Source organism: Pongo pygmaeus, chromosome 2 (genome assembly GCF_028885625.2).
Source record: "Pongo pygmaeus isolate AG05252 chromosome 2, NHGRI_mPonPyg2-v2.0_pri, whole genome shotgun sequence".
Lineage (NCBI taxonomy): Eukaryota > Metazoa > Chordata > Mammalia > Primates > Hominidae > Pongo > Pongo pygmaeus.
In genome coordinates, this window is record NC_085930.1 from 98,580,513 (window position 1) to 98,601,472 (window position 20,960).

Genomic DNA, 20,960 nt, shown 5'->3' on the forward strand with positions numbered 1-20,960 from the left:
CAGTGCTGCCCCTTAGGTATGCCATCAATGGGTAGATGTACACAAGTTCAAAGCTGGATGGTGGAGTGGGCCATTGAACCCAACCTGCTTATTTCATAAACCAATAATGAACGATCCAAAGAGGCTAGCAACTTGCCTGACGTGATTCATAGATGGCTCAAACTAATTTGAACTCCAGCTGAGCTGGAATAATAGACAGCTGTTACTTTTGCCAGCTGAGCACGCATGTCCCCTTTTTTCAGCAGCAGAGACCCTCCCTCCTTATCCACACCCACACCATTTCCTTTGGGAGCTGTCATGACTTCAATTCCAGTCCATGTGGTATGTGTAGGCTTAACCCTCCACCTGCTAGGCATAGGGATGCATCCTATGCTCCTGTGCCAAAGTGATAGGCACTGACCTAAACTATATCAAGGAGAACAAGCCCCAGAACATTGAACTGAAACTTTTAGGAAAGAGGAGGTTTCTTTCCACTGAGTTTATCAATCTGCTCAGATGAATACTAGGGGCACTGGATGAGGAAGGCCTGCTTGAGAACAGGGCTGACACAAAGAAAAGTAAAACAAGAGACTGAGAAACTTGATGATTTCAGCTGAGCCCTAAATCCAACTGTACCTGAAGCTGGTTATTAACTATGGACTTTTTAGTTACATGAAACAATGTATTTCCAACCATCCCCAAATAATCAAATAATCAACTTCCTTTAATTTACTGATTTTGCTTAAGCCAATTTGAATTTGGTGGTTGTTGCCTGCACTAAACAGCTCTTGACAGATGCAACTGTAGCCTAGGTTGGTAGGAGATAAGCAAATTATCTTCATGTATAGAGATCCATCACATAAGCACCTCCATGCAGACAGTCAAATACAATAGCTGACAACAGCATGGACATGAAAGGCAAATCTGTGGCATGAATGGTACCCTTCCCTACTTCATGTCAAGTGTCTCTCATGAAACCTAGCATTCCTTCCAAGGAGTCTCATCATCCTTCCAGCATAGTACGCCTGGCAACCATGACCATCATCCAGTTGTACCAAGTTAGCTGATCATGCAGAGGTGCTCATGGTGAAACCATTGCAGGAAGATGCTACCTTTGCCCATACTAGTTGAATGTACATAGGCCCTTGAACTGCTCTTAGTAACCAAGTTCTGGACAATGAAGAAGGCAAACACATATATGCCCATGAAGGGCCTAGTTGCTAACCTCTTGGGAGTATTTTTATTTCTTTCTAATGACAATTATCAAGAATCTTCCAGTTTTTACTGAGGCCAGGTGTGAGGTGATACAGTGAGAGAATTACTCATCTGGATGGGCTCTCAAGAGGTCACCTGGAATGGACCTTGGGCTCACATCACACATACTTTCCCAGTCAAAAAGTTTTCTATCTCACTCCCTAGTCAAGACAACCAGAGGAAAGTGGGCTGGGGGTGAGAGGAGAAGTAGAAATAGAATGTCATTGTAATTTGAGGTCATAGGAAGGTCGAGAGCACTTGATGGGTGATATTCAACTGGACATCACCATCTCCTCCTTAGAAGGTCTGCCCTGTATTGAAGGACAGAGGCCAAGACTGCATTTCCTGGAATCTCCCCCATGTGTGGTTCCAGATTAGCATTTGCCAATAAGGAGCTACTGCTAGATTTAGAAGGCAGCAAAGAGACAGAGGCCATGTTGCTCTGGAGGCAGCTGCAGGCAAATTTGTTGGCAGATGTGAGGTTTGAAGCAGCTCCCTAGTGAGCGCTAGAGAACCATTTACATGGATGCTTCCTGACCCACATCCCCAAACATTGCAATGATTACAAAAGCTTCTAGTTCCCTTAGGGCTAGCATCCAAGCCCTTCATATTTGGAAGACATAGGGTAACTTCTGTTCCAAGACCAAGTCCTGACTGATAAGAGTCAGGACCTCTTATTTTCATGGGGTACAGCCAGAGCAAAAATTCTAGTTCCCTTAAGGGCTAGTATCCAGGCCCTTAATATTTGGAATACGTAGGGTAACTTCTGTTACCAAGACCAAGTCCTCACTGATAGAGTCAGGACCTCTTATTTTCATGGGCTATAGCCAGAGCAAAAATTTCCTTTGCATGCTACTAAGTCTCCACTATCTCCATACTATAATCAGGCCTATTCCCAGGGCACCAGGCCACTGTGGGGACATCTAGCACTCAAAATTTTGTGGATATATGCTGCTAACCCACAGACTCAACAGTATAGGTTCTCCTGCAGGTACACAGGAGAATGCTTCAGTGCCTCCTGAGAAGTCCTATCCCGCACTGGCAGATGCCAGCTGAGATCACCTGGAATCCTGGTATTCTTTTTCTTTCTCCCTGCTCAGCAAGTCCTAACTACAGCCTGTTATACACCTTGTTTTCTCTCTCTCAAGTTTGCATTAGCACTGCTTGGAAGATTATTCCACCCTTTTCTTCTGTTTCTTGGTCTACTGAAAAAGTTAAGAGGCAGCATAGAGTAAAGGTGGGCTCAGAATTAGAATCCAGTGATCCCACTTACCAGCTGTGGAAGGGATTTAGGCAAGTTACTTAACCTGCCTCTGCTCAGTCCTTAAGATTACGATGATGAAAATTATATCAAGCACAGTGTCTGGGACACAGTAAGAGCTCAGTAATTGTTAGTTTTGGTATTATAGTATTTTCCTAGAATGGAAGATCACTTTCATTATGGGGTTCCAGAAAAGATTAATGATGACCCAATTACTTGTCTAAGGCTCTCCAGGTAATTCTAATTATCTTAAATGCACTATGGTCACAGGCAGATTAATTTTTCACAATGCTTAACTATTTTTATTGACACAGTGTTACAATTACAGATAAAGATTATTCACACTACAGCTCCATACCTTAAGAGTACTCTCAGTCAGGGACTAAATTGTCCCATGATTTTTTTTTTTTTTTAATAAACCACATCTACTTCCAAAGTTGTATGTCTTACCTTTCATTTCTTTCATGATTTCAGGTGTTTAAGAAAGGATTGGATTCTTTCCATCCAGTGGAGAAGAGAGCAAAGCAACGTGTTTTTCCGAGGTTGGGCAAAATGCTAGCTCCCCCCAGGTTTGCAGCCAACTCCCACGAAAGGACGGCTCTCCTGTCATTATTTGGCATTTTGGAACAAGGCCTTGGTGAAAGTAACCTGCTCTTCTTCGTTAAGTCAAACTTTTGGTTTTTCTTATCCACTGGAAGGGCTGTTTCTAAGAGGCTTTCTCTTCTTTCCTGCTGGTAATGGCCCTCACATCCCCTCTCCTTTCATTTTCTTCCCCTCTCTATATTCTCTTCATCCAACAAATACTGACTGAGGATCTCTGTGCTGGGGACACAGTGAAGGATGTGACAGCTCAGGTGTTCCCTGGGCTAAAATCTCTGAAGGTATACAGATGTTATGCAACCAATAATCACTGTGGTGGTCTGAAGAGACGTACAGGATGGTACAGGAGTATAAGAGGGGGCACTCAATCAAGTCCTGGGGACTGGGGGAGAAATGGTTTTTAATCTGCAACCTGAAGCTAGGGGTGGAGGTAAGCACTAACAGGCAAAGTGAGAGGCAGGGAAAGAACATGAGAAGCTAATACACTGATGTGGAATTCCATAGAACTGAGAGGCTTTCAGGACAGGCACATCAATGCATACTGCTTTTTATTTCTTTAGAAGCTTCCACTTCTATTTATGGCATCTTAGAACCAAGGAAAGGTGATAATGAGGCAGGGTACCCGTTTTCCTGCTGTTTGGAAAGAGCTGGGCAAATAAGTGTGGCAAAGAACTCTTGTGAAGAGCAGGAGCCGGGGCAGAGGTCAGGCCTCCTCCTTTATTCCAAGGAGGATGGCCCCCACCATCCACCACCCTACCTACACCTGGCATTACCCCAGCTTTGCTGCATTGCCCACTGACTACCTGGCAGAAGTAACTTCTCTGCATGCTGCAAACCCTGCCTGGTCCCTGCCTGACTCCCAACATACAATGTCCCAGGACACCTATAATCTTGAGAAAAGCAAGGCTGCCTATAGACACCTAATGGGGTAGTGACAGGGAACCACTGTCAAACCTACACTTGGTGGGGCTGGGGACTGACTGCACTGGACAAGCTTGAGATTCCACTGGGTGGGCTGAGAGGCACTGACACTAAAGTTTGAAGAACTTACATAACTTGCCCCAGGTTATGGTGCTAATAAGTGGGAGGGAATGGAAAGAAGTCCAGGCCTCCTCAAAGTCCGTATTTCCTATGGAGAGGCACCTAAAAGACATTGTTCTTGCTCTGGAGACATTCAATGGCACCTAGGGAAAAAGAGATACATGCCTGGGCTGGATACAGGAGAGGTCAAAAAAGAGATGGCATTTGAAGACAAGGACAACTGGCCCTACTTGGCCACTTTCAAGGCCAAGATACTACAGAGTAAGGCTCGGAGAGCCAGATCCCCTGGCAATTCTAACCACTGCCACAGACAGACTGGAGGGCACAATACTAGCAGGTATCAACACCATGTATTCTGCTGCACATGCCACAGACACCAACTTATATATTCCTGAAAAAGTGCTAATGTTCAGATGAGGGAGGGAGGAGGGGCTGAACTGGGAAAATTAATACCTGCATGCTGATTGATGGGAATTCCTAACCTTCCTTTCACTGCCCAGCTCTCAGTTGCTGACAAACAAGCTTATAGCCCCCAAACAAGCCCTAGAATTACCGTCATCTTCCCCATTCTCCAGTTTGGCTAAGTTTTCACTGATTCACCCAACAGTAAAGTCTATTTGTGGAGAAACTTTCAATCTGCATTTTAGTGTCTCACTCTTACAAGTGAACTAGGCTACAGATATTTGGGGAGAGCCTTTTCCTTGAAAAAAGAAAGAAAAACTAACAGACAAATAAATGAGTTAGTGTTACAGCAGAGACAGCAAACACACACACACACACACACACACACACACACACACACACACGCACCCAGATCTAACTACAGTCAATATATTCAGAGATAAAAGAAGTTATTGTGTCTTTGAAACAAGAAAAGGCTGCTATAAAAAATAACTCTTGGAGGCTGGGCACGGTGGCTCACGCCTGTAATCCCAGCACTTTGGGAGGCCCAGGCAGGTGGATCACAAGGTCAGGAGATCGAGACCATCCTGGCTAACACGGTGAAACCCTGTCTCTACTAAAAATACAAAAAAATTAGCTGGGCAGGGTGGTGGGCACCTGTAGTCCCAGCTACTCCGGAGGCTGAGGCAGAAGAATGGCGTGAACCCGGGAGGCAGAGCTTGCAGTGAGCTGAGATCGCGCCACTGCACTCCAGCCTGGGCGACAGGGCGAGATTCTGTCTTAAAATAAATAAATAAATAAAAACCCTGGGAAATTTAAAATAAAACAGTCAAAATATACAAATGAATTTAAAAGTAGAAAGATACATGTTGGGAAAAGAAAACCTGGCAGATAATAAAACAAAAAGACCTAAAAAATAATCTAAGAAAATTTCCTAGAACTGAAGGATATGCACTTCTAAAGCAAAAGAGTTCATAGGTCCTCAGCACAATGAATGAGGTGAACTCACAGCATCTTGGCATAATGAACACGCAGAAAGCTTCTAGGGTGGAGGCTGGGCAAACCTGTTCCTACCAAAGGATGTGGAAATGGTATGATATCAGACTTCCTAAACAACACAGAAAGTCAAAAGAAAACGGAGCAACATCTTCAAAATTCAAAATGATTTTCAGCCAGGAATTCTATGTCCAGTCAAATGGTTAGGAAATGAAGGCATGGAATCAAGAGCTTTTCAGAGTTACAAGGTCAGAGGAAATTTTACCACCCTTTCTTAGTAAACTACTGGAAAATGTTCATCACCTAAACGAGAAATTAAGTCAAAAAAGGAAGGCATGAGGGTTTAGGAGAAAGGGGGAGATGACAGAGAAAAATAGGGAAGAGAAGTCTCAGGTGCTTGCATGCCCAGCAGACCTAGAGAGCTATTAGTCTGGACTGAAATAGGATGACACAGAGAGGGAGTTCTCACCAAAGCAAGATGAAATAGGCAGAAATACCAAACATTTAGAAAATAGTAATAATACATATTTGAGACATCTGATGAAACATATGGGGGAAAAATTTAAGATGAGTAGGAGGAAAACTAAGCAATAAGAAGACAAGGGGATTTTCTAATCCAGGGAAAAATATCATAAAAAAGAAAACACATACCCTGCTATTAACATAATAGAGAATGTACATAGATTGTCCTAATAATATATTCACTGACTAATTAATTAAGAACAATGAAATGGGCATACAGTCATGTTGGTGGAATAGGAAGAGGGCAGGATGAGCCGGTGTAAAAAGTCCAAAGCACCACGTATTAAACGAAGTAAATACACATGTCTAAAATTAACTAAAAAACAGCAATCTTAACTTGCCAGTGAGAAACAGAGACACTAAGAGAGTTGGAAGTGGTGGCCTCTAGGAAGTGAGAATAGGGGTTGGGAATGATGGATCAGTGCATTGATGGATCAGTGCATGATTTTTTTCTTTTTTAAAAAACATTGTTATTATTCTCTCTTTTTTTTTTTTTTTTTTTTTTTTTACAGAGATAGTGTGTTGCTATTTGCTCAGGCTGGAGTGAAGCGGCATGATCATAGTCCACTGTAGCCTCGAACTCCTGGGTTCAAGTGATCCTCTTGCCTCAATCTCCCTAGCAGCTGGGACTACAGGCACCTGCTACCACACATGGTTAATTTTGAGTTTTTATTTTATTATTATTTTTGAGATGGAGTGTCACTCTGTTGCCCAGGCTGGAGTGCAGTGGCGCAGTCTCAGCTCACTGCAACCTCTGCCTCCTGGGTTCAAGTGATTCTCCTGCCTCAGCCTCCCGAGTAGCTGGGACTACAGGCACGTGCCACCACACCTGGCTAATTTTTTGTATTTTTAGTAGAGATGGGGTTTCACTGTGTTAGCCAGGATGGTCTCAATCTCCTGACCTCGTGATCCGCCCCCTTGGCCTCCCAAAGTTCTGGGATTACAGGCGTGAGCCACCGTGCCTGGCCTAATTTTTTTATTTTTTTAGAGATGGAGCCTTGCTATGTTGCCCAGGCTGGTCTCAAACTCCTGTCCTCAAATGATCCTTCTGGCTCAGTCTCCCAAGCTGCTGGGATTACAGGCATGAACCACTATGCCTGGCTCCTGCTTTTTTTTCTTTTTAAAACACCTTTAGCACCACTTAAGTTTTAGAAACTGCATTCATATATTACTTTGCTATAAAACCAAGTTACTTAGAAACAGAGATGCATTAAGGGGAGCATATAATCAGCAGATTCAAGGTCCCAGCCTCAAGATTCAGGCCTAAAACTGTTTCTCTCTTCGCTTATTTCTCCCTGTGCCCAAATCAGAAGGTGTGCATGCATTCGTGGAGGCTGCTGCCACTGTGGGAGGGGATGGCAGAACTCAGGGGGAGAGGTCAGCCCCTACTTCTTGGGCCAGAGTCTGAATCTTTGAGCTTTGACTGACTGCCTGTTCAGAAGGTGAGTCTTAGCCATGCTGGGACTTTCAAGGGACCATGGGCTGGTATCAAAAGCACTGACACACCTGTGCAGAGACACACGGTTGTATCACTGCCCTGTTGCAGAAATCATTCTGCAGATGCTCTGGGATGCCATGGCTAAGGTAACAAAGGATTGCAGGCTCTAGCCAACACTTGCTTGGTAAACCCTATTTGAAGTTCCTACGTGACTGAGGATGCATTTTTGCAAGAAGGAAACTGATCCCAAGAATACCACTTGTGATGATCTCTGGATGGAATGATTTTCAAATAAATCAAGTAGGTTTACTGAAAGGCAGCTGTCTTTGCCATTTCACCAGGTTGAAGTTTATCCCATGGTGAGCAGTTTCCATTTTTACTACAGCCGAGACAGGTGCAAACAGAGCTGCAGAACTGTGTGGCAGGGAGGAGGCCAACGCATGTCCCTGAAGCCTCTCCCCAGACCCAAGGGACTCACCCTAGCCTTTGACTTAATGTGCCTTCCTCTAGAGGTCAAAGACGTCCATGTGAACCCTCGTGGTTAGAATTCTACCAAGATCCCATTAGCAGGAAGAAATTATTACTTTAATAAAACTTAAACTTGTAACATCCCACAAACCATTAAATATTATGGGTTGTCTTGTCACAAAAGACAATGAAAACAATATGGGGCATTGTGAGGGGAGCAATGATAGATATTGAAAAACCCAAATGTCGTTAAGATTTTATTTACTGCTCACCCACATAATCCCGGCATTATAAAAACGATGAACAATGAGCGGAGGGGGAAAACGACAGATGAAACTGGAGTCTTAAAGCCCCATCCCTGGGCCAATAAGTAGTTTGAAAATAGTGTCTGTCAGGATCCATATGTTTTCTGCATGTGTAAGAATACTCTCACACAGGGGGCTTACTTCATAACTGAGATTCTTTTTCATTTACTTCAGTCATATTAGATTATGGGGCTGATTATGATCATATCCACAAATCAGTATTTTAACAGAGTTTCCATGGAAACACTATATGCCCCTGTTTTTTTACTTTTTGGACAAGGCTTTGCCTGTTTAACAACTTGAACAAGTTTGACGAGGACAACATGTTTTGTTTAAGTTACATTAACTGGGGCCAATATTTCCTAATTGCATTACCAGGAGAAACATTCACGGCATTACTCGTACCATGGAAAACCTCCCCTAGTCCAGTGTTTGATTTGCTTTAATCACTGGAGAACAGGAAACATACCAGGATTGCCTTGTCTTATCAAGTTTTAAATGTGTTAACTGGTTTTAAATCTATGAAATAATCTCCCGTATTAAATGACAAAGTTAGTCTTGTTAAGAGGATCGACATTTATGGCTATATCCATTTATTTTTCAAGATGCAAACATACAGATACCTTTGGCTCCCTGGTAGGGAGGTGAACTCATTGTCCATAAACATATGCCCTTCTTTGCATATGGGTTTCAGAAAAATTCCACCAAAAAAGCCCCCTTCCCCTGCAAAACCTGCAAAAATAAACTGAATAATATCAAGCACAGAATAAATGCAAAAGGAATGTCCAGAGTACAAAGACTTTTCATACAACAGCCTTTTTGTTTGTTTGTTTGTTTCTTTTTGGTCCTTTTAGGCATTCACACCCAGAAAACTAGTGATGTTCACTTCCAATAGTGACAGTTTGGGAGTAGCCTGTAGCAAAGTTTTTGAAAATGCTGCATTATATAAAGACAAGGGGAGGGGGCTTTACGGACTGGTGTCAGAGTTCACCCTGACAGCAAATAAAACATATGGCCCGAAGCTCTGTGAGATGTCTGTGTCTGAAATGTTGGTGGAGCTTAATAAAATATCAGTCAGGAATAGTTTAATTTTACAGCATTAGGCACCGAGGCAGTAATTTGAGTGGCATGAGCTGTATTTTAATACATCAAAGTATACTATACTACAGGGAAGTTGAATATATTTTTAGAAGACAGTTGCTCCCCATTCAGAATTACTTGACTCAAAAACCTTCCTTTCTCAAGGATAAGTAGAAAACAGTTGCAGTCTCCCAAGAGCTACCCATTTACTTTTAAAACTGTGCACGTATCTCAAAAGTTAGCTAATCTGTCTCCAGGCAAATGATTCTTACTGGGAGTGTAGGGCTGTCGCCTGAGACTGGACACCAATGTGGTGAGTGTGTGGTTTTTTCCTGACCATAGAAGATTGAGCTGTCCAGTGGGAAGACTGTAAGGTCAGCTCCACCTTCTCCATCTTCCACCCCTCTTTTTGAGATGCTCTTCTGCTCAGATGGGAGTCCTAGAGGCATCCTGTCCTCTGCATTATGACCTAGAATTCCAGCATGGAAAGGGAGTGGTCATTCCACTTCCACTTTCTTCCAGGGCATGCTCTATCTTTCAGACTCTGGATGCTCTAAAGCAAGCATGGCCAGCGGCTTTTGTTCATGTGGTTGTCCAAACAATCATGTGGGCTGAGGGGCAGGAACAGGCCCACAAAATGCCATGCTTCTCCCGCTACTGGTCTATAGATCAAAGGGAGTTCTCTCTTTCCTGCCCAGCAATGAAGAGAGGGTGGGCCTGCAGGGGTGGCTTCTGAATAGGGAAACAGCCATGACAAATGTGTCCCAGATCTGACTGATAGCTCCATTCTGGGGGATGGACCAGATTATTGCTAACTCTCTGCACAAAATGCCTTGCTTTCCCCACCTCCAGCCCCAGCACACTTTGCCCAATCCCTGGCCACAGCAGACAGACAGCAGGCTGCCCTCTTTTCCCTGTGGCCCTGCCTCCCTGAAGAAATGGGCAGCGGGAACCTACAAAGGTGAATGTCTTGGCCCTTCTTTTGCTTTTCTCCACATGCCAGGGGAAGGGACTGGGAAGAATAAGATGAGATAAAAACGCAGAGTAGTTCAAAGGCTTTGAAGTCAGGCAGATGAGGGTTCAAGTCCCAGCTCTGCCCCTTAGAAATTGGGTCTCAGGCAAGTGAGTCAGTCTCATCAAGTTTCAATTTTCTCTTTAGTAAGATGTAGAAGATAATAGTTCCTACCCTGGAGTGGTAGAGAAATAACATGATCATTTCCAGGTAAAGCACCCTGTGTCTGAGAACTTCTGGAATGTTCTAAGAGTTTCAGATGTTGGATTTAGCCTTGAGAATTTAAGGATGCACTGTGTCCAACAAATTGGATTTCTAGACACAGGAAAAGCTAACCAAATAATAAGCTGCTAAATAACAGTGCCTCATTATCCCAAATGGAGAGGTAGCATCAGTTTCCTCTTGGTCCCAGTTTGCTGTCTAATGTGTGCTACCCTTTTCAGATCAACTTCCTCTGGACTAAGCACCTCATTTCTGCAGGCCAATGCACATGCTCTCCTGGGACAGCTTCAGCGGGACAGCATGTCCACTGCCCATGGCACACTAATGGGGATTGTCCACATGCCCAAACTCAACCCTGACTTTTCTAGAATCATATTTCTAGCGCAAGCCATGGGTTTCCTGTGCAAATGCACAGACCATAACAACTTTTTCAACATGCTCTCAAATTTTGTGTTTCACTTGAAAGACATTTTAAAAAATAAAAACTTATTTTTATCACTGTAGAAAAATTACCATGGTCACAGGACAAGAAGACACTGAGTCTATATCAAGACGTATAATTTGGGGGTTGGGGTAACTAAGGGGGCTTGGTCAATAGCTTCCCAGGGCATGATTCAAATTCTCCCTTCAGCAAAATGACGCTTGGCTTTGTATTATATACTTTAGGGGCATTTGGGCTAGTCAAACTTGCAAATGGCAAGGATCTATACTACAGGAACACCAACTAGGATTATGTTAGCATGGTGCCACCAGTTGGCTATCTAATACTATCTGCTTCAAGCATTGGACTAGAAAGGATTCTGAGGCCATGGATGGCCCCAGGGGCGGCTGAGCAAGGCTGCCATGAGGCCACAAAGCAGGTAGTTGCAGGACGTAAACATTCATTTGCCACTTCTGGTCTCCTGCAGTGTTTGCATCTGCACTAACATATACACAAACTCACAGGAGGAAATGTTATGTCCCATCCAGGGAGTATTGGAGCCCCAGCAGGGCTGGTTCTTCCTTGACTGCACTGGACCCAGGCACTGATGTGGTGAGAATGCAACTCTTCCATTCTGCTGCCCCTCAGACACATGCAGAAAGGATTTGCCCACAACTGCAAACTCTACATCAAAGCTCAGGATCTGAGAAACGTGTATGGGGATTTCATAATGCTTGTGAAATCAACATCCTCTTTACCTCCTCTGAGAAGCATACTGAAGACAGCAAGGGGCTTTTCTCTGGTTACGGTCAGATGGTGAAAACAGATGGTTTTCAATATTAATAATAAACTGACTGGGAGATGAGGTGGGGGACAGCAACCAGCCTCTCACCCCTTCTCCAGCACCTGCTTGCCCAAGCTCCTTCCTTACCCTCTGTGCTGTGACCATGCCTGCCTTCTGCTAGTCCCTAAGATGCTGTGCCATCTCACTGGCCTCTCAGCGTAACACATGCCATGCCTTTACCTAGAATGGCCCTCGTCTCTTCCCCTCTCTGTGGTAAATTCTGGCTCGTACTTCAGGTTTCAGCCTGGTTATAACATCCATTGGGATGCCTGCCCTCACCTCTCAGGCTGAATTGCCAGACTGCATTCTCTTATGGAAACATGTACCTCTTTTTCCTTGCACTTTTAATGGCTGTACTTTTTCATATACAGTTGACCCTTGCACAACATGAGTTTGAACTGCCCAGGTCCACTAATACACAGATTGGAAAATACATAATTTACAGAATGTGAAACCTGGATACTTGGAAGGTTGACTTTTCCTACAAGCGGGTTCCACAGGGCCAGTTGCAGGACTGGTGCAAGCACAGATTGCTGGAACCAAACCCCCTCATATACTAAGGGACGACTGTATTTGCATAGTGGTATAATGAATTTCTGTCCCCTTTCTACACTGTAGTGGCCATTTGGACTGTAGGTCCATTCATTGAGCTGTGTCTTATTTTGATGCCCATGACACTTCCAAACACAGAGCTTTGCAGGTAGGGAACACTCAGTAGATACTTCTTTCATCAAGAAAGAATACACATAAAGGGGTCCAGAATGCGAGTCCCTTGAGCACACCTTATTTTTAAGTAAGGGTGTTTTCACCTTCAGGAGAAGTGGAAAGCACCAAAAATAGAGAAACACCAGTCTCTAAGGGGTGAACACAGGCACTGCTCACGCTCAGCAAATCTAACCACCTTAGCACTTCCTCACACACAGCGGCACTCAGCTGCCTTTCCAGATGCCTTCATGGTGGAAGCAACTGGAGGCCATGGATAGGAACTTATAAACATGAGCCGTAGCAGTGAGAGCGTACATGGAGTTTATTTTCTCCTTAGCCCTCATTAGAATCACAAATGAAATGTTGACAACACATGAAGGAGCTTGCTTGTTGAACACAATGTTTCCACTCCTATCAACCTCAAAACTCTGATAGTCATGCTTCACGATGAAAGCTAAGCAGCCCTGGGGAGATGACTACATGCTTTCTCTAATTATGCAAGGATGGGAAAGAGGGCCTCCTACCAGCGACAGGCTGACTGGAGACAAGGTCCACAGGGAAGCCTTAAAAAATCACAGCACAAGCATGTAGTAGGTAACCCAATATGGGACTTTTGAATTAAAAGAAAAGATGAGAACATCACTATTGCACCAGAAGGGGGAGGTGCCCATTATAAACCTGAATGGAGGCTGCAGCAAAGTCAAGGCAGGGCCTTTATTTTGCTAACAAACATCCCACATGAGAGTGGTAGTTGCATGATACTAACAATCAACTTTCCTTTGTTTGTGGAGCGATTTTGATGACAAGCAGAGGTACGTAGAGCACAAATTCACTGAGATTGCACTTGATTCAAGGCATACACACAAAGGCTTTATAATACGAAAAGATGGGGAGCTCTGTCCATGGGCAGAATACTCCTTTGCATTTAACTTGCCTGCTTTTGTGCCAAGCAGATTAGTTCAAGCAGATACAATCTAAGTACCTAGTTGATACCTATAGACACAATAATAGAAGATACTAGCTAAGTATATTACTATGTGCAAAATATTTTTTTTTTTTTGCTATGATTTTCGTGATAAAAAACTGTTTAACCCTTCCCATAAATCTGCAAGTTGGGTTTCTTTGCACAGATGACGAAGTTGAAGATCAGAAAGGTTAAGTAACTCATTCAAGGTCACACAGCCAGTAAATGTTGGAGGCGGTAGTTTTAAGCCTAGATGGTTTCACTCCAGATTCCATGTGTTTAGCAGGAACACTGTTCTAAAATGAAATGATTGGACTCACAAAGGGGATTCCTGAAGTGCAGGATGTGTAATGTGGGCTACGATCTAAGTCCTGCTTAAGACAAACTGTTTTCCAGAGCATTTTCAAGCTATGTATATATCAGAGAACTCATATAGAACAAACCTTAAAGAGAAAAAAGCATAACACAGACTTGCTATTGCTTCATGATATACATACAGTAAGCTATAATTTAAAAATATGAAACATACATTGTAATCTATTACAGAAACTGAACTATCATGTTATAGTAAAAGTACAAAAGCAAATAAAAATCCAACAACAAGAACTGCAAAAAACACTCATTTCATGTGTTAACATGAGCAAACAATCAAACATGAACAATTTGATTTGATTTTTTTGATTCCAATTTATATTCTTGGGGCACAGACAAAAGTAGCCACTCAAAAGATCTAAGTAAAACAACGTGTCAGTGTGAGGCTTTGGCTAGGCTTCCTAAGCTGCCATGTTTCTTGATCCATTTCTTTCTTTCATTAACTTTATGTCAACCAGCATCTGCCTATGTTTATTCCACCAGCAGCATGAGCTCACTAATTACCTTTAATCATACTTATCTGAAATGCATCTTTATCTTCACATATGTCCTGAGTGCAGGACAACTGAATGCTGGAAGGCTGACATTGGGAAGATATTGGAATGGGAAGTCTGTATTTCCTCTAACCCTGACAGTGCAGGGAGGATTAACCCCCAAAATGCAAGTCTACCCCAGAGGTAGACTTAGATGGTCTACCTCTGCCACCATCTGAAGTTCCCCAGCAAGAACTGGTTCCCTGAGAATTAGACAGCGTCAGGGAAATTCTACCTTGTTCAACCAAAATCACGTACAGTCTTCTCATGGAAAACAGGTTCAAGGTGATGACAAAACTGCTAAATAGCACCCTCCAGACTTGGGCGCCATGGCTCATGCCTGTAGTCCCAGCACTTTGGGAGGCCAAGGTGGGTGGATCACTTGAGGTCAGGAGTTCGAGACCAGCCTGACCAACACTGTGAAATGCCTGTCTCTACTAAAACATAAATACAGAAATTAGCTGGGCGTGGTGGTGCGTGCCTGTAATCCTAGCTACTCGGGAGGCTGAGGCATGAGAATCGCTTGAACCTTGGAGATGGAAGTTGCAGTGAGCTAAGATAGCGCCACTGCACTCCAGCCTGGGCAACAGGTGACACTCTGTCTCAAACAAAAACAAAACACAAAAAACAAAACAAAACAGACTGGTGAGCTCTTTGAAGCCAGGAACCAGTATGTTATGTCTTTTCTAGTCCACACAGAACCTGGCTAAGTCTTAGGCTCTGTGGACACGTGGATGCTGAAAAGAAACATTTTGGCCACTGTCTTCCTTAGCTTTAGGGAGGCTGGAGGCATACATTTCAAACCCACTACTCCACTAATTTTATCAGGCAACTCAAGGCCTGCTAAAGGGAGTTCAAACTCCACTGATATTCATATGCAGTAAACGGAATAATCCTAGGCATTCCTTGAACCTGAATTCTTACCTTATCAAAAGGGCAAGAAAAAACAAGGAGATGAACACATCCTCCCCACTTTCTTACTAGAGAAAACATATGGCAGCCTTGGTTCTCCACTGAACAGCTCAAGAGGGAACTGTGTTCTCACCTCCTGAGTCAGAGCTTCCAGATAATTAAATTTACATCTTAATGTCAAAGGAATGGGTTGTGTAAAAAATGACCTTAGGGCATAAAATGAATACAACTATAGGTTCCCTTAATATTGTACCAAACGTTGGTACTCACAATCCATGTGTTTGCAACAAATAACGCTGGAAACCTTGGGCAAGTTTTTACCTTCTCTGTCCCTGTTTTGTAATTTGTATTAAAAGTAATAGTAACATCTTGGATGGGCACAGTGGCTCATACCTGTTATCCCAGCACTTTGGGAGGCCGAGGCAGGTGGACCACCCGAGGTCAGGAGTTAGAGACCAGCCTGACCAACATGACGAAACCCCGTCTCTACCAAAAATACAAAATAATTAGCTGGGCATGGTGGCGTGTGCCTGTAATCCCAGCTACTCCGGAGGCTGAGGCAGGAGAATTGCTTGAACCCAGGAGGTGGAGGTTGCAGTAAGCTGAGACCAGGCCGCTGCACTCTAGCCTGGATGACAGAGTGAGACTTGGTCTCAAAAAAAAAAAGGAATAGTAATATCTTTATTCATTCAACATTTACTTAATAAACCTATTAAGTGGGTTTTGAAGAAAGTATGGGAAACAAATAGGTCATTTGAAACTTAATGTCTAGTGAGTTGTTGTCACTTTAAAGTGAGATAATGCAATAAAATATGGAGGCAGAAACTGCTATGATCTCCAACAGCTATGCCTCCTCTTCTTCCAAGACACACTGCTAGACAACATTTCCCAGCATCTCTTGCTGTTAGACATGGTCATGTGATTTAATTCTGGCTAACAGAATTTGAGCAGAAGTGGTAAGTACTTTTTCCAACTGATGGAGAGGACTCTGAGAGCCAAGAAGAGGTCACAGCCACGAGGTGGAAGAAGCCTGGGTCCCTGAATGACAGCATGGAGCCCAGGCCCCTGTCAACCTGAACTAGACTGTGATAAGAGAAATAAATGAGCTATTCTGTTAAACCACTGAGATTTGGGTGTTGTTTGTTAAAACAGCATAATTTTAATACAAATTATTAGCACTATGTGCCCCATTGTAAGCATTAAATACATGATTGATGGGATTGTCATTTTAAAATATATTCCTAGTTTTCTATGTTTCTTATTTTCATATGTCTTATAGGATAGTAAATCCAAAGGCAGAGGTCCAGAAAGAAGGAAGGAAAGAAGGGAGGAAGGAAGGCAGGGAGGGAGGGAGGGAGGAAGGGAGGGAGGGAGGGAGAGAGGGAGGGAGGGACGGAGGGAGGGAGGGAAGACAATATTAAAACTTTAAAATAGCTCTGTATAAACTGTGTACCTGGGTGCCATTTGGTCATCCACAATTCCTAGGAAACTATTTTCACTATTACTCACATGCCTCCAATGTCAAACTTTCTTCCTAACCAAACGAAATTTCTGCATGGATTTGTGGTGCCAAGGGCCTACTCCCCACTATTCCTGGCTGCAGCTGTCACTAGGCCTGGCTGCCTTCCCTGGCATTAGATTGCCATACCACATGGTTTGGATGAGGAGCCTGTTGACAGGGATGGAGGAGCACTTGGCCATGACTTTACCAAGGCAGACCTTACAATTGGGAGAAATGCTCATATTTGTTATAAGGGCTCATTACACGTAGAGACCCCTTGGCAGAGAAAGACAGATGTTACCTGTGGGGCTAATCCTCTTGGTGAGAGAGGAGGCAAACTCTAGGCATGCTATATTTACACAGATAACTCAGCCAGTCACTAGAAGATAAGACATCTCAAATATTCCAATAAAGGAAATGTGCCTTTACTTGCTTCTTAATTTTTGTTGTAGCGAGTTGAATATACAGAAGTATAAGCAGAAAACATTTATTTTCCCCTCTTTTTCTTTAGTCTCCCCTCCAAGTAATCAGCATTATCAGCTTGGTGACTGACCTTTCCCACTTATTCCATTTTCAGTCAAACCAATGCGTATTTATAGGGTTAATTCCTCCATCTCTAACACTTTTTTGAATATAAATGGGATTATACAATATGCTTCCTATTCAAATTGCTTTATTTTGCCTCCCATTTTATTATGAATATTCTCCCAGATGGGTGTATTCAGTTCTAATTGTTTATTTATTATTATTATTTTTTGAGACAGGGTCTCACTCTGTTGCCCAGGCTGCAGTGTAGTGGCATGATCTCGGCTCACTGCAGCCCACTCTTGGGCTCAGGTGATCCTCTTACCTCAGCCTCCCAAGTAGCTCAGACTATAGGTGCTCACCACCATGCCTGGCTAATTTTTTATATTTTTGGTAGAGATGGGGTTTCACCATGTTGCCTGGGTTGGCTTTGAACTCCTGAACTCAAGTGATCCACCTACCTTAGCCTCAAAAGTGCTAGGATTGCAAGCGTGAACCACTGAGCCTGGCTTTTATTCTTTAAATACCTGTATAATATTGCCTGGGAGAAAGAGCTATTACATGCTGGATTTCAAGACATTGTCAATTTTATTTTAGGGTTAATATCATTGATTTTTCATTTCAGGGAATGAAATGGTAAATAGACTAACATATTAGAAAACATTCTGTCTTAAAAAGGGCAAAAGTATATGTCTCAGAAGCTTGGAAATATTTGAAATCTCAGTGTGATTATAAACACAATTTTACTCTAAGGGTGCATCTGCAGCTAGCTCCCATGTGGGAAACTGGGGTCCCAGCAGGTCTTGGGGCCAGGAGTCCCTCACAGTGCAGTTCTCCTCTTTAAGGAGTGGCTCTGGCCTGAGCTGACATTCAGCATCTCTCCTTGGTTCCTCTTTTTGCAAGCATGGCTGTCTTGCCACCTCTTGGATCTGCTCACCACGGGAGGGAGGGAGAAAGAAAAGGCACTGCCTAGCATTAGCATGCGTATCACATACCCTCCCTTTGTTCTCTTGGCTGAGGTCAGATGGAATAAATCAATCAGCCTCCACATCCAAGTGTCCAGGGGGGGCAGTCCACGCCATGTGTGCATTGTCCATCTTTTAACCCCCAACTGGGGTCAGCATGAGTAAAACAGAACCAAAAAAAACCCCTTGGGCAGTAAGCAGATGTTGCCAGGAACCCATTAGCTCTGGGGCTTCTCTACGAGTTTCCCGGACATTTGTGTTTTAGGTGGGAGCAGCCAGCTCAGACTCTTTGAAGTCTATAAATCCATGCTGCTAGTAAGAGATGCCACTTTGTTTTTTGTTGTGTTTTGAGAAGGAGTCTCACTCTGTCACCCAGGCTGGACTGTAGTGGCACGATCTTGGCTCACTACAACCTCTGCCTCCTGGGTTCAAGCGATTCTCCTGCCTCAGCCTCCTGAGTAGCTGAGATTACAGAAGGCCGCCATCACGCCCAGCTAATTTTTGTATTTTAGTAGAGATGGGGTTTCACCTTGTTGGCAAGGCTGGTCTCGAACTCCTGTCCTCAACTGATCCGCCCACTCAGCCTCCCAAAGTATTGGGATTACAGGCGTGAGCCACCATGCCTGGCCAAGATGCCACTTTGGATCTCTTGCTCTACCAGATATGTGCTAGGCACTTAAGTATCACTTGATCCTCCCTGCCTCTGGCGAGGTAGGTATTATCTACATTCTACAGACAGGATGCTGATGCTCAGAGAGCCTGGGATTTTCCCAGGACCATAGAACTTTAAGGAATAAGCAGCATGAAAGTGTGCTTCTTCATTTAGCTTTTAACCAGAAGTGTCCTTGACTGCCTTTGGTTCTCTGCCAGGGTCTTGACCTCCAACATCCAATTGTGCTGTCAATAGATACATCATTATCGGGCCCCCAAGTCTAAGATATCTGGATCCCAGTTGGGCCTTATAGACACAGCTAAATATCTCCACTATAACCTAAAGAGGTATTTAAATTCTCTGTCTGTCTAAGCCCCCTTAAAGTTGGTAAGTACAGTGCCTTTCAATCCCATTTATGCTTTTTGACCAGAATGACAAGATTCTGGACATAAGAAGGCCTTAAAGATCATCTTACCCAACCCCCTCATTTGATACATGAGGCAACAGGAGAGTGGATATGTTTGCCTGGGTGGTGGGAGTTGAGGGTGTGTGACAGGTGGGGTGGTGGACTAGTGAGAGCAGTGGCCAGAGGATGGGATAACCAGAGTTTGTAGATCACAGCCTGTGGGCCGATCTACGTCTCTACCTGTTTTTGTAAATAAAGTTTTATTGAAATGCAGGCATACCCATTGATTTATGTATTGTCTTTGGCTGTTTCCAAACTATAACAGCAGAGTCCAATAATTGCAATAGAGACTGATGACTCTTAAGGTCTAAAATGTTTACTATCTGGCCTTCACAAAAAAATGTTTCTGACCCCAGGCAAAGAGAGAGGCACACAGGTAGATACGAGTTATTAGTAACTTTCTAGTTCTTAGAAGGAGTGTTAAGTTCACAAGGGTTTGTTGTATTATGATGAATTAATGATTGAATGCTAATGGGGGCCATTGATGGTTATGTATGTATTTCCATTAATAATGGAAATTATTATTAAATTCTGTGCACCTGAAACAGATAGATAGGAAGGAGGGATTGAAAGGAAGGAGGGAAGAAATCATTGAGTTCTTAAGATTTAAGTGGCTCTTCATCACCTGACTTGCTTTGTCACCTACACTTGACTTTTGCCCATTGTATCTGTGATGCTCAAAAAAATGTTGGACAGAAGGACAAAAGATGGCAGGGTGGGTAAAGTGGGCTTTCTGGAAGAGGCAGGATGAATATACTGGGTTATGTGGGGTGACAAGGGGCTTGGTCAAAGGATGAAAGAGTCCACAAAGTACAGGTTGTTGAAAATAATCAAAATTTGATGTTTTCAACTTCCATTCACAAAGGGCCTCTTCCCTCTGTAACTGAAGAGTGGCATGAAGGGCCAGGCTCCATGGGCCTCTGTCAGGACCTCCCTCAGGACATCCCTCCTGCTGACCGGTCCAGGTTGTCCTCAGAAGCTGGCAGCATACAAGTCCTGGAAGCCATTCTCATGCAAAATTGTGAACGCTTATGAAGACACTCTGGGCCATGTCGTGTACTGCCATATTTAATCCTGGGCACAGCCTGGTAAAGTAAGGGCTATTGTTGTCCCCATGTCAGAGATGGGGCTCTGGGTGGGTAAGTCACTTGCCTGGAGACACAGAGCTGGTGATGGTGGAGCCAAATATCGACTCTGGACCCACCTGATTCCAGAGCCCAAACCCAATGGCTCAATTATACTTCCTGGAGCCAAGGATTGCACTTCATGCTGCCTCCATAAAAGCATGCACACAGTTACACACAGCAGAACATTTTGTTTTATCTAGAGGGGCAGCTTCAGGCATTGAAACCCCACCTCAGCAAATGGCAGGGGATTTGCACATTCAAAGAAACGGTTCCAGTCCCTGGTGGAAAAGTTCTCTGAAGCTTCAATTAGAGAAGAGTCACAGTTGACTAACGCCTGATGCTCACAGGGGGCGGCTTTATTGTTTTATATGTGAAAAATGAGGGAAGGGCCAG

The 20,960-nt window shown here is 43.6% G+C and overlaps 1 protein-coding gene across 1 annotated transcript in view; it reads right to left on the reverse strand.

The window, feature by feature from the left end:
• Positions 1-20,960, reverse strand: part of CACNA2D3 (calcium voltage-gated channel auxiliary subunit alpha2delta 3) — a 924,385-nt gene that overhangs the window by 120,435 nt on the left and 782,990 nt on the right. The window lies entirely within an intron of this gene.